Below are 15,160 nucleotides of genomic sequence, written 5' to 3' on the forward strand. Positions count from 1 at the left end.
TAATAATAGAAACCAAATCTTATTGGGGGGAGATTAGAGAGGGTACAGATTAAAGCCATATGTGTTTTAATATCCATATTTTCACCTTAAAAGAGGCTTGATTTCCTTACATGCACATATAGAATGTCAACGGTTGCGCCCTCCCCCCACTAAAATAGTTACTAATTGCAGAGCGATTAGACTGAACTGTATTCCTCCTGGCAGTGGTTGGATGCAATTATTCTTTATTACATTTGCAGAAGTGACATTTGCATTTTCATGAGATCTGGGTGTGGTAAAGTGCCTGCTAGTTGATCAGATCAGCAGGGAGAATCAACACACAGGCCCCTCTGGCTGGAAATGCAAACAAACAGCACATTGTTGATGTTTCAATGCTTTTGTAGTATGAATGAAGAGGAGGCCCCAGTCCATTGTACTACAGGTTACCAGCAGCCAGTAGCATTTACACATTTGGCCCTTTGAAAAACAGATGGGAGGAAGCATTTTGAAACAGCCCTCTTGGCCTTTGGGCTTGTATTTGGTGTGAGTACTACAGTTTCTATTCAGGATGGGAGTATAAATAAAGCTATGTATTTTAGGGTTGTGCTATGCATCTGGATTTTCACAGCTGAGTATCTTCACTGCTTTGAGATTTGCTTTTCAGTACTGTAATACAGATTGCAGTTTAAAATGAATACATGGACAATTAAAACATTTTTGTTTTTTAAAATAAAGCTCTTTTAAGATGGCATCGGTCCACACTGATTCTATTTTATTGGAATTTACAGAATAAAAGAGCAGCCCAAGAGGCAATACAAGCAATGTAATAATGCCATCCTGAATTTGCCTCTTAGGAATTTCTCAGCAAATGTGCATTAGACTTTAAACTTTATGGTTATATAGTGATAGTAGATAATGGATTAGGGATCCCTTTCAATTCTTACTGTTTATGACCGTATGGATATATCATAAGAAATAGTTTTGATGGAAATAGATAATTAAATGCATTGTAGCTAATGCTGTACAAAGATCCTTAACTTGTAGATTTCCCTCTTTAAAAATATTTTTCAAAATAATCTGGTTTATCCCTCCTGGACCATCTTGCTTCTGTTGACAAGGAAATTGTAGAGACTGGCATATGTGAGAAACAAGATTGCAATGCATTGTAGCACTGTCACAAAATTAACCATAACTGGACGGCATTTGTTGCATAAAGGTTTTCTGTAACCACGTGACTTTCCATTTCCTCTGATCCATTAAGGAGCTAGTCATAATGAATGAACCTTTTAAATGATTGCTGAAGCTTTTTAAACATTATGTACAGATGACAGCATCAACATGACCTATTCTATTCTATTCTGCTCTACTGTACTCTTTCTATGAAATTTCATTATTTGCTCTCTCGTGTTTTCTTCCCATTTTGAAAGTTATTTTTTAAGGGCAAAATTATTTTTAACATTTTATCTCTTGCTACCTGCTAAAAGTGTGTTAGGAATTTTGAGATACAAGATGAACATGTACACTAGGAGAACATTTTAAAAAGTGGCAGAAATTCCTGAGCTAGGGAGTTCCTGAAAAACCCAACTCTGCAGTAAAGAGGGAAGTGCTAATACCCACCCACCCCTTTCCGCAGGAGGTGGTGGTTCAGGAGGTGTGGCCTCAGTCATTCTCCCTAAAGCAAAAAGTAAAACAAAGCAACCCCTTGAGTGAAACTTGCTTAGCTGCAGATAAAGTTCTATAAACATTAGCTTGTTCCACTATTTCCAAAATGTGTCTGCCACCATAACCCAGAATTCTTTATTTAAGGTTTCTTTTCTTCTGCCTTTTGCTTTAAAGGGAAAATTTGTTCCCATTTAAAGTTGGTGACTAAATTACATGGAAATAGCAATTAGCAAGAGTCCTGACTGGCTACCTTTCTGTCCTGCCCCCCCCCTCCCCTTGTTCACAAGAGAGATGTTTATATTAGGCCTCTGTGAACTTTTTCTCTGTGCCAAAGTGACACATCCTGTTGCTTTGAATTAGAAGACTGGCTTTGTTGCTATTATGCTGACTGTCAAAGTTTCAACAGCAACACAGCTTCCTCTTTGGCTCTGAGCCACAATTCTCCCATTGCAGCCTGAAACTTAAAATTTACATCTCTCCTGTCAAATAAGTGGTGATTGCCTTTCATTATCTTGTTGTCCAAGTCATCAAGGCTGGCTATAGGTTCTTGAAAAAGCATTGCAATATTGGAGGCAATTTGGTCTAATAGTGGATAAAGACACCATGCTAAAAACCAGAAGACTGAGTTTTAGTCCAATTTTAGGCGTGAAAGCCTGCTGGGTGACTTTGAGCCACTTGGGTCAGCCCAATTCACTTCATAGTGTTGTTGTGGGGATAATAAGGAGGATTAGGCATGTTCACTGCTTTGAGTTATTTATTAAATTAATAAAGGCAGGATAAAAAATATATAATAAAGTTCTGTGGGAGAAAGACAGGAATCCTAAATAACTAAGTTGTATTAAGTTCACAGAGGCTCACTCCTATCTTTCCTTCCCCCCCCCCTCGCCAAGAATTGCTACATGTCTAGCGGATGGGAAGGTGGGGGTCACAGATGATTTGCTTTTGTTGCCATTCAGGTTTTCAGGAAGGCTTTGAGTAAATATCCATGACGGGAGAGTTCCGTAGTTTGGCTTCTAGATTGGACATCCCTCAGAACGGACGAGCTCGGTTCGTATCTGTTTGTAACCAAGTCCAAAAAAAGAATTCCAAGCCAGAGTCTTCCCCCTACCACTTAATAAAAAGGAAAGACGGTAACTAGATGGGTCAAGATTAATCTTACCGATTGCATAGGTGGCCCTCATCTCCGTGCGCGACGAAAGGATATTAGGGTGCAAATTCACCTTCTACATCTGCACACACCTCCTTTCCCCCCCCCAAAAAAAAATTTGGCTCTTAGAAGCCCCTGAGTGGTCTTCGCACCTTCTCAGACACTCAACCAAAAGGGAAAAATCGGCCCCAAAAGCGCAAATGCAAAAAAAAAAGCGGGCGGAAAGCAAATCGAAACAGCTACTAGAGCCCCCGAGGGCACATTTTCAGAAAGGATGAAATTGTACTTCACGGAAGGGCTAGAGCTGTGATTGATGGTTGCACTCTTGCACAATTCGGTGTTTTCCAGCAGCTCTCGGCGGCTGCAGTTGCGCGAGCCAAAGTAAAATGCGCATGTCTCTGACTGAGGCGTTGCCAAATGGGCGATGCAGCAGCCTTGCCGCTCATTTGCATGCCCACTGCGACCTTTCGGAGGAAGCTGGCGCCTTGCCCAAAAGCCTTCCCTTTATCCAAATTGCGCATTCCTTCCCCCTCCCCTCCCCCCGCGGTAGCTACACCTAGTTCCCCAAACACGCTCGCTCTTGTCCTCCATTTTGGAAGAGACCGATTGCCGGAGAAAAAAAAAAGAAAGATGCTCTTTTATATCAAAGAAATTCAGTCTGGATGGGCTTTTCTGTCTTCCGCCTCCCCCTCCCTAGCAAGAGCGGTGATGTCGAGCCCCAGCTGGCCGCCATCCCTCCCCAGACCCGCTAAACGCCTGGAGTTGGTTAAGGGCTCTTTTGTTTTCCGGCTCAAAAAGCAACGGGGACTCTCCTTTGCTCCAACGTTGCTTTGACAAACGAAGCAGGAGGATTAAGGGGGGGGGGGAGGAGGAGGAAAGAGAACAGGGAGGCAAATTCCACCCAGCTTAGTTCCGATTTTGGCTGCTTTGCACGGCCAAGCTTGCGAGAGGCGGCCTAGAATACCGCAGCCTCCGGACACGTGGAATTAACGCCGCTAGACGGGGCCCCTGGACTAGACAGACACGTGACACACACCCCCCCACCCCGGCCCGCAGCCACCCACGGGAGGGTTCGCAATGGGGACACGCAGAGAGTCTGCGCGGCCGGTTGGAACCCAGGAGAAATTCCACGAGGTCACCCGGCACCCTCGGGCTTCTGTTGGTGGGAGGGGAAAGGCCGGTGGCACACATTCCCCCTCTATTGTTCCAGATCTTCAAACTTGGCCCTTTTATGACTTGTGGACTTCAACTCCCAGAATTCCTCAGCCAGCCATGCTGGCTGAGGAATTCTGGGAGTTGAAGTCCACAAGTCATAAAAGGGCCAAGTTTGAAGACCCCTGTTCCAGAGGCTGGATTTGCAAAAAAAAAAGAGAGAGAGAGAGAAAAAAGGAGGGGGCAGAATAGTACTAAGCCGTGTCCGGATTAATTTTGGATCCGTTTCTGCCTTTCCCGTAGTTAAGTGTCCTACGGTTAGGTTTTCAGCTGCAGATGGAGGCGTGTGTGTGGGGGGGGCGCGTGTAGTTGACAGTTGTGTCTAATATATCGGAAAGGGAAATTTCTTTTTCTCCTGTGGTTGGGGGGAAAGAAGGTTTAGAAAATTAACAGCCTGGCCCTGCCCTTGTACGGGAGCAAAAAAAAACCGGCAGTGGTGGATGCAGATGCAGTTTGCTGAGAGGGCCCTTGAGCTGGCTAAGATTCTCCGTGCTGCAGAGCATGAGCCCTTGATTCCTGGTCTACTGGCTTGTTGCATCGGGGCAAGGCAGGGCTGAAGAAGCCCCAGTGCCACGTGATATGTGTTCTCTCCAGAGGACAAAAGACCACCCAGTGGAAGCTGGAACATTCTGAGGTGGCTCAGTTCTCCTGGCTGACTCGACCTACCCTTTCATGCTTTAGCTAGGCAGGAAGAGAGACAGGTGGATTTTGTGTACGCTTGAAACCTCTTTCCTCTGGGCCCTACTGGATCCGAGCTGCAAAATCCGGATGATCAAGTTTGTCTTTGTGTATTTCACTGATACCATCTAGGGGTTGTATGGATTTTTTGCAGCTTTAATAATAATAATAAGTTGGAAGGGACCTTGGAGGTCATCTAGTCCAACCCCCTGCTCAGGCAGGAAACCCATTTCAGGCAAATGGCTGTCCAGTCTCTTCTTAAAAACCTCCAGTGTTGGAGCATTCACCACCTCTGGAGGCAGGTTGTTCCACTGGTTAATTCTTCTAACTGTCAGGAAGTTTCTCCTTAGTTCTAGGTTGCTTCTCTCCTTGACTAGTTTCCATCCATTGCTTCTTATCCTGCTTTCAGGTGCTTTGGAGAATAGCTTGACTCCCTCTTCTTTGTGGCAGCCCCTGAGATATTGGAACACTGCTATCATGTCACCCCTCACCCTTCTCTTCATTAAACTACACACACCCAATTCCAGCAACCACTCCCTATGTTTTAGCCTCCAGTCCCCCAATCATCTTTGTTGCTCTTCTCTGTACCCTTTCTAGAGTCTCAACATCTTTCAAGCAGTCAATCTGCCTTTACCCCAAATATTCTTGGGTTCGTTTGGTCTGAATTTCGATGGCGTGCAAAACTTTATGGCTTGGACTAGAATTAGTCCACCCTTGAGGGCTCTTACTGAAGTCAGTTGTACAGAGACCTGGGTCATTCACAAGAGCTAGGCAACACAGCTCAAAACTTAGTACTCCTGAATGATCACATGACAAATCTCCCCATCAAAAATGCATAGTGTAACTCGGGTAGGCAACCTCAGCTCTTTTATGACTCATGCACTTCAACTCCCAGAAGTTGAAGTCCATGAGTCATAAAAGAGCCGAGGTTGCCTACCCCTGGTGTAACTGGTTAAGTCTCACAATCTTATGCATGTTTACTCAGGAATAGGTCCCATTGTATTCAGTGGAAATCACTTCTAGGTAAGCATGGAATTACAGCTTTGTAGCACAATCTCTGAAAAAAAATGAACAGAAACTTCACATTTAATAATAATAAAGTTGGAAGGGACCTTGGAGGTCATCTAGTCCAACCCCCTGCTCAGGCAGGAAACCCTATTTGTGTGTGTACATATCTTGGGTGGGGTGTCTTTCACTGGATTCAACCTTATCTAAAGTCATGGTTTGTGAAATTGTAGTTTGCTGAATAATTTATACTTGGTTGGACTTTTAGACTGCTGAGCATACAGTATAGTCTGAAAACCATAGCAGCTGGGTTATACAACATGCTAAATCTAATTTAAACAATTCATAACAGCTTAGGGTAATATGCCTATAGAACACATCTGTGGCTTATGTAGCCCCATTTCCTAGGTTTGTATGACACACTAAACCAAAAGATAACTACCTCAACTGGAATTATGCATTGTGCTAGACTCAGTTGTGACTGGTTCATTGTGTGATGCCCTTCCATTTTTAAAATAATAGCCTATTATTTAAGACACGTGAAAGTCGTAAGTTATGAAAATCATGCTTCTTTGAAGTCATAGCTCATTTTATAAAGCATTTCAAAACGTATGTGTTTCTGGAATTATTTCTAGCATTTGTGGGACATGGCATTCAGGTCATTTTCTTTACAGGCTCACAGTCTTGTAGCCATCATACCAAAAAGAGGGAAAACAAAAGTAAAGATGTGTAGGGCAAAGCTAGATTTTCTTTGTTGTACAGTACTCATCTTCCTGGCAGGCATTCTGCCCTTCTTTTGGTGGTGGTGGAGTCAAAAAAGTAAAGGTGGTTGCATTCTCATGACTGAAGCACTGCCTTCTTGTTCCAGTTGATCAAAGGATGGTGACTACCATCTTGAACGTTTTACCCACCCTTCCAGCCTTCCACTTAGTTCTGCATCTCAAATAAAGGGCTGCAGAGTGCTCTTTCTTTCAAGACACCAATCCCTTACATCCCTCTGCTAGATGAACAGACCACCAGGGGAATCATTGTTTCCTTATTTGAATGTAGCTGTATCGCTTCCATCTGAGAAGAAGACTGTTATCAGTAGACTGGAATGTTATGGCATAATCTCAGAGCTGATTCTGAAGTCTCATCATGACAGATATGGGATTAGGATATGCCTCTTTATGACTCCTATTCCCAGAGCTGGATAAGCTTTACATTTAGTTAAAGACTGTTGAAATTTATGAAATCTTGCTTTAACAAAATATATTTTAGATTACAGTCCAACTTACTATTCAGGTTAGGAAAGTACAGTATATGTAACTGAGTTTAGGGTACACAATTCAAAAACTCATAGATTAAGAATTTTTCAACAGCTGCTGGATTGACTCTGTGTTTTGCTACTGATCTTTTAGCTTCAGATGATCCTTTTTGTTTTAAGGTTCTCTTATTCTTTTTGAAGCTTGTTAAATATTTTGTGATCTCGGAAAACAAAGAATTATAAACATGTGCCTTTCAAAATATTCCAGACAGGAAAAAGTCAAAATATTTGATTTCAGATTTTCTGTGATGCAATTCCGATAATGTGATGCCTGCAAAGTATGTGAAGAACACAGCTGGGAAGACCTAACTCTGCATTTCAAGAATTCAGTGACTCATTTTGGCTCTTCTGGATCTGGCTGTGTTGACACAACATGACACACCTTTTTTAACTGATAGTAGCATGTTGCTCAGTGGGTTAGGATGCTGAGCTTGTCGATCAGAAGATCGGCAGTTTGGCGGGTCGAATCCCGAGGGCCGCGTAGCAGAGTGAGCGCCTGTTACTCGTCCCAGCTTCTGCCAACCTAGCAGTTCGAAAGCACGTAAAAATGCAAGTAGAAAAATAGGGACCACTACGGTGGGAAGGTAACAGCGTTCCGTGCGTCTTTGGCATCTAGTCATGCTGGCCACATGACCACGGAGACTTCCTTGGACAAACGCTGGCTCTTCGGCTTTGAAACAGAGATGAGCACCGGCCCCTAGAGTTGGAAACGACTAGCACGCATGTGCGGGGGAACCTTTACCTTTACCTTAGCATTTTATAATTGGAGCCCAGTGGACAGGCAACCTAGTGAGATCAATTGGATATTATATTCTTGCAACTTAATAAGATTATCTGTGTTGAACTGAAGTGTGAAAAAGGGTTTCTTTAGGTGAAATCTAAAATCTAGAAAAAGATGATATTGTTATCCCCCCCTTTTTTGTGGACTGTGGAAGAGCCAAACATCTGTTAATATAAATTCTTCAGTTTTTATACTTGCATTTTTTTTAAAAAAAATACAACTTACCTATGTTTTACAGGTTAGGGCTTGAAAATACCTCATAGTAAAGGCTCTCATTTTTTAAAATCTCTTCTGTCTACTCCATCTTTTGAGAAAAGAGGTGCAATTCACTGTGTTGTCTGGACAAGTTCAGGGAGCAGGTGTGATATCTAGATGCCTTATAAGCTATTATACACCGATCCATTTTTGCATGTCTTGCTATGTGCACCATAGCACAATTTCTGCATCTTTTTGAAGTGAGTGAAAGAAATATCCAATTAATAACAAGTGTTTTCTCAGGTTCTAGGACAAGGATTGTTCATTATATGTACAGAATCCCTTTATTTCCATTCTGATTTTGATAGGCATTTGTTTTGTTTTGGCCAAATTTCTTAACCTTTCTGCTTTAGTCATGAAATGTGGCATCTCCATTTTCATCCCATGATTGGGTGGCTTAATTATATATCTGTGAAATATACTGAGTCATAACCACTAAAAGCCCAAGGCTTCTTTTTAAAGTTGTTTCCAAAACAAAATAAAGATGTGAAGAAAAGTCCCTCAGATCTTATATCAGAAGTAGGTGATCTAGGTCGAACCTGATTTTACTTGGGTCTCAATCTAAATTCCCTAATTAGAACCATCTTTCACCACAGGCTACATGGGGAGAAAGAAAAAAGAAAGGTGTTGAAGCAAGAAAAAAAAGAGGACTTAGAAAGAGTGGCAGCTCTACCAACTGTCTATTTTGACCAGATCTATTCTTGATGTAGGCCCTGGTGCCATCCATATCCTTGCAGAGATAGCAATATGTACCTAGGTTTGGCTTATCTTAAACAGGCAGGATCAGACATGAGTAGTTCTGATTGTGGGAGACCATGAAGGGAGCCTCAGGTTGTTGGCGCAACTGGGAAGCTGAAAAAAACATATTGGAAGAAGGCAATGGCTATCCATTTCCATACTGTGGTCAAGAAAACAATTTCAAGCGCTTGCATCAAGTCAGTTGAGAATCCTGTTTGACCCAGTGGAGTCTTACCTGCATTTATGTCCAGCCTTTGTGGATGATGCCTAAGGGAATGTGCCATCTACATAGAATAGCTGATGGTTAATTTGCTTTAAGATCTGAAGTTTAGGGGAACAGATCCTGTGTACTCATGTTAACAATATTGTTAACAATAGCTGTCTGTAGAAAAGAGATGCCCAGGCTATGGATTTGGATCTCTCTCCTCTTATTTCTCACCCAGTTATGTTCTGAAAGCTCAAAGAAAAAAATAATGGATTTTTTTTTTGGTGAGAAGGCATTGTATACTGTTAACTTTTAGTAGAATTAAATTCTTAAAAGACAAAAGGGGATGCATTGCTGACCCAACTTCCCCACTCCTCCAAACTCCACATCTTGAACTGGGAACTCTGAAAGCAAACTATAGCTATGTGTAACTGAATGAGGGTACTTGTAGCCTATGATAAAACCAAGAGTCCTGATTATCAAATCATGAAAAACTGGAAGGTCAGCAGGTAAAGGAGTCAATAAGAGAACAGTTGAATGACAGAGAGCTCTATGCAAGGGGTCCCCAGCCCCCAGTCTGTGGACCGGGACTGGTCCATGGCATGCCAGCAACTGGGCTGCGCAAACAAGTGAAGCCCCATCTGTGGGATGTAGGCAGCATGCAAAACCACACATCCTCCGGTCTGCAGAGAAACCTCTTTCCATGGAACCGGTCCCTGGTGCCCAAAAGGTTGGGGTCCGCTGCTCTATGCAGATGTACCAAAAGGCAGGCCCACTAGAAAGTTTATTATATAAATTGTATTAAATGTTCAAATTGATTATTGATATTTTCTTCTAAAACTATCTTCATTCATTTTCCACGTGACCTTTGAACATTCCTAGGTACAGTAGCACTTTCTCTGAAAAAATGCAATTAATAAAACATAATTGGTCTATGGAACCTGATATTTCGTTCACTTTGTATTTTGACCAATTTAGAACATAGCCACCTCCGAAGGCTGAAGAAGAAGACAACTCTTTCCCTGCTGTAGGAGAAGGCCCCTGTGAGATATGTCCAATCCCAGTTAATTTATTATTTTCCCCCAACCTGGAAACCATTTTCCCACAGATAGCCCTATTTTGCTCATCAAAATCCACATTTGAAATCCACATTCCAATGAATTTGTAAAAAGGGGCAGGTTCAGGAATGAGTGAACCTATGATTGTGACTCACATTTTTCAATGTGCAAGTTGGAGCTGGAATGTTAGATCTGTTCGTGCTTTCAAAGGCTAGAAAAAGTTGTTTTAAGGTCAGACCAAATTATAATATTGAATTGGTTATGACTCGTATCACAATACTCATTATTTCCCTCATACTCTTTTTATCAGGCATTTTCGGTATATGTTGGACGTCTGCACCACGTTACCATTATTTGCGCTTGAATACATCAAAATCACAACTAGACATGGGAAGAGAGGAATATTTCAGAAAACGTTAAAAAAAATAAAATGAAATAAAACTAGATCTGTGGGCTCACATGTTAGAAAGATTTGTAGTTCCTAGAAGTGTGGAATGTACTAAAAATAGCAGCTGTGAATTTGAGAAAGTGGGAAGAATGGAAAAGAAAGCTCACATGTACGAACAGGTCTAGCAAGGCTGGGAGAAGGGAAGGAAAGGCATAGATGTATCTTACATTTTGTCTGAATAGTGGCCTTCCTCATAAGGCGAGCTAGGAACTATGGGCAACATTGTCCAACCTATCTGAAAGTGGGGGAAAGATTATATATTGGAAGAAAATTATTTGTAATACTCTGAAAATCAGAAAGGGTCTGGTAGCAGCTTTTCAGGCTAACTGTTCTGTACCAGCCTGCTACCGGCCCTGCAGAAAAGGCAGGGACAACCCCTTTTACAAGAAGGCAAGAGGCTGGAATTAAGCCTGCCAAATTTATGAATACAAAAACAAACAAAACAAGACACGAACCAAGAAACAGGAGCTTTTCAAACGGTTGCCTTCAGCTGAGGAATTCTGGGAGTTGAAGTCCACAAGTCTTAAAGTTGCCAAGGTTGGAGATCCCTGCTCTATGATATGGTGGTTAGGAGTCAAAAACAACTTGATGGCACCTAATCAAACTTTTGCGAGCTGGAGTTTACTTCATCAGATGCAATGCAATGAAAATATGCTACCCGGTTTCTGTTTCTTGGTATGGTAGACCGTACCATAGATTATAGACAAATTACACATAGAAACACAAACATGATGGTGCTGCAGATGGAGATGGTGGCTTTTCTGTTAAAGCATTTTAAAACTCTTGCGTAAACCAGCCACTCCTGCAGTACAGTAGTTTCAGTCTCAGCAACTGGATTGGGATTTTTGCCACTAAACTATGGAGTCACAAAGCAGGCTGTCACGTGACTGCATTGCTCAGCAACAACAAGATGGACAGTATTTAATATTTGTTTGTTATGTATATGTAGGGGTGTGGGTCTGTACATATGTTGTATGTAGCATGTTTAGGTGTGCGTCGTGTATGTGTTTCACTTTGAGAGCGGGCAACTAAATTTCATTTTTGGTGTGTGCCTTTGTAAAAAAAAAAGACAATAAAGATTATCTTATCTTGTCTCTTATCTTATTTCCAGCACTTCCCCCTGGTTGTTAAGCAAGGATGTCACAGGGTCATCATTTGCAACTTCCTGCCATTTTGCCCATTGACTTTGCTTGTAGGAAGCTAGCAAGGAAAGTCACAAATGTTAACCACATGACTACAGGATGCAGAAACGGATGGAACTTTGAGGATCAGTCTTAGTCCTGCTCATTCAATGCCCTTGCAAAGTGGAACAGTCGTTGAGCGAGAGATTTAAGTGAGGGCTATCTGCAATAGATGATGGCTTTATTTATTTATTTCCCACCCATATTATTTTTTACAAATGATTCAAGGCAGTGAACATGCTTGATAATATTTCCCCTTCCTGTTTTCCCCACAACAACCACCCTGTGAGGTGGGTTCAGCTGAAAAGGAGAAAGAAATTATACCGTAATGGGGTAGGGCTTAAGGTCCTGCCAAAAATGAAATTATTCAACTTCCAATATGTTCATTTGAAGTTGCAGATGTTTTTAAAAACGAGAGCCAGAGAATGAATTTTTATTTTTTATTTTATTTTAATTCCATTTATATCCCGCCCTTCTCCGAAGACTCAGGGGTTTCTCTGAATTAATAGATTAACATTTAAATGTATGAGAAACTAGCAATCATCTACTCTTTAGGCGTGGCCTACCCACTGCAGAGATTCCAAGGATGCCTTTAGTGTCCTGAGAATGCAGGATCATCTATCTATTCAGAAGAAGGGGAATGTGTCTTTTATATCTTAAATTAAGGATTCTCACTATCTGTAATCAGGGGGCTGTTTTTCATTTGACCAAGAGTCAAATAGCCATTATATAATTTAAGTAGCCATCACATTAGAATATGTTCGGCTGGTGCTGTGTCTTTTTCCTGGAGCCATCCCACTTTGTAGCACATGGGAACTATGTTCCACAAAGGGGGATGGGTCCAGGAAAAAGACTCAGCGGCACCAGAACATTTTCTAATGCGATGGCTACTTAAATTATATTTAATTTAATGAATTTAATCTCTCTGAGGGAATGGGCGATTTAGAAATAAGAAATATAAACAAAATTTAAAATAAGTAATATGACCCCAGATATTTAATAATTTCCCTTTTTCTGTCACTTTAAAAATTACAGTTTAGTGGCAACACTGGGTGGCTTGCCTCTAAGCTCAAGAGCTTTTGGGTTTTATGCCACCAGCATTGCCAGTAAAACCATGTCTGGTAAAAGAGTGACACAGATGACTCTTTCTCAGCTCTAGGTTTGCCTCTTTGTACATAAGCAGGACATCCCACACAGATACGCTCCAAACGGTGCCATACGTGGGTCTTCCACTTAGGCGTAGGAAGAGAGTATGGAGATAAATCACTTGGGGGGCCCCCTCCCAACTAGAGCTCTTGCTATTTGTTGACAGAAAGTGTCATATAACAGACTCCGTCTGGTACCTTAAGAGGAGAGAACATAAGGTCCCCTCCCTCTGCTTGCTAGGAAAGCTCATTCTTGATGTTTCAAATGCTGATGGTCAGAGTGCCAGAGTTAGAATCTACCCAACTCTCTGCTCGTTAAGGAGAGAAACCTGCTTGGTTTTTTTTTGTTTCAGAGTTGACTTGATGCTGCATTAGAGTATGGGCAGGCAGGGAGGGAGGAAGAAAAGAGAGTCAGGCAATAACAGGCGGGAGTATTTCAAGCTGGGCAGAGAAGCTAGGAAGAATGTTGGAGGCCTGACTTTTGATTGACCCTCTGCCAGGCTACTTCAGAGGCAGGCAGATAGACTGCCAGCTGGCTAGAGAAAGAGCCTCTGGCCTTTAAGAGAAGCTTGATAAGCAAGCATCACCAGATGAAGTTATTTGTGTACTAGTGGTAAACACTCCCTGGCAGATCAAACTGGTATTAAGGGTTAGCTACAAGGATTGGTTTAAAAGCTGGCAGCTGGAGCAGGTAGAAAAGGATGCTACTTTGATGTAAAGGTAAAGGTTCCCCCGCACATGCATGCTAGTCGTTTCCGACTCTAGGGGCCGGTGCTCATCTCCGTTTCAAAGCCGAAGAGCCAGTGCTTGTCTGAGGACGTCTCCATGGTCATGTGGCCGGCATGACTAGATGCCAAAGGCGCACAGAACGCTGTTACCTTCCCACGGTAGTGGTCCCTATTTTTCTACTTGCATTTTTACGTGCTTTCAAACTGCTAGGTTGGCAGAAGCTGGGACGAGTAACAGGCGCTCACTCTGCTACACGGCACTCAGGATTCGACCCGCCAAACTACCGACCTTCTGATTGACAAGCTCAGCATCCTAACCCACTGAGCCACCGCGTCCCTATACTTTGATGGCATGCCTCTAAATGGAATAACCTCCCTGACGCTTTTGCATTTGAAGAAGTTGCTTTCTGCACTTCATGCTACATCATCAGATTAATTATAGACGGTTCAGTTATTCCAGAGCAAGTCTTGCTGAATACATGGATTACTTGTATGCAAGTATACATAGGATCAGGTGGCATAGCAACTTTTATTTGGGAAGACTTTTAACTTGTTTCCCCCCCCCCATAAATATAAAAAAACAGCATTGAGGTACTAGTAAAATTCCCCAAATTAGTTTTAAGGTTTCTGTAAGCTCAAGGACAATATATCATTTGTAGAATAATTTTAGATCCACATTCCTACTTTACTCCATTCATAGATTCTTCTGACATTCTTTTGAGACTGCCTTTGGAAAACTACCAGGATGGATTTAAAAATACTTTTTTTATGTACCCTTGTTGGCTCCATGCTTTTTTCCACATTTACCTAATTGTGATCACAAGGATGGGAATATACTCTTATAAAATAAAAGCTGAGCATTATTGAAATGCTACAGTGTATATGCCAACTGTTGAGCTGGCTTTTGTAGGTGTTTGAAATGCTGTACAAGCCCCATAGATTAGTACAGAGCAGGCAACCTCTGACCCCTGGGCTGCAGGTGACTCCAAATTCCTTTTTATGTGGCCTAGGATCATCTTATTATCTAATGTGCTCTGCCATTAGATCGACTGATGACCCTCAATTTGAATGGTTTCAAAAAAAAAGATGAAATTCATGAAGCATTAGGCAATCAGCAACTCATGGTGTTGATGCTTACTTATTGCATTCAGAATGATAAAGGCATTGCCAGCTTGTGAGCTTCAGCTTGGCTGCTGCAGGAAACAACTCTGGGTCATTGGCCTAGTCCAACTTTGTTTTTGTAGTGTTATCTCTGATAAGGCTGCTCTATTTGGGGGGCAAAGTTTCTAAAAACAGGTGATATTGTTTCCCATTGCTTTGAGATGGGAATTACTGTTTATAAGTGGAAGATCTTAAGAAGGCTAAATCTTAAAGCAAGGGGAAAGAGCATAAGATAAGCAGTAGGAGGAGAAGGAGAAGAAACGCTGGCATAAGAGCTGGACCTTAAAGTGGGCCTTGCTGTACTTATCACCTTAACACAACAAGCTGACATTCAGATCTCTGTTTAAAGCTCAGGAGCAGATGAGAGAGAACTTTTCTTCCTCATCTGGCAACCACTGAGTTTGAAGTTGTCTGTGGATTCTGAGCTAGGCACATTTTCCACATGTTGGGTGAGATCATAGCCGTGCAGAC

The sequence above is a fragment of the Vipera berus genome (assembly GCF_964194415.1).
Source record: "Vipera berus genome assembly, chromosome: 1".
NCBI lineage: Eukaryota > Metazoa > Chordata > Lepidosauria > Squamata > Viperidae > Vipera > Vipera berus.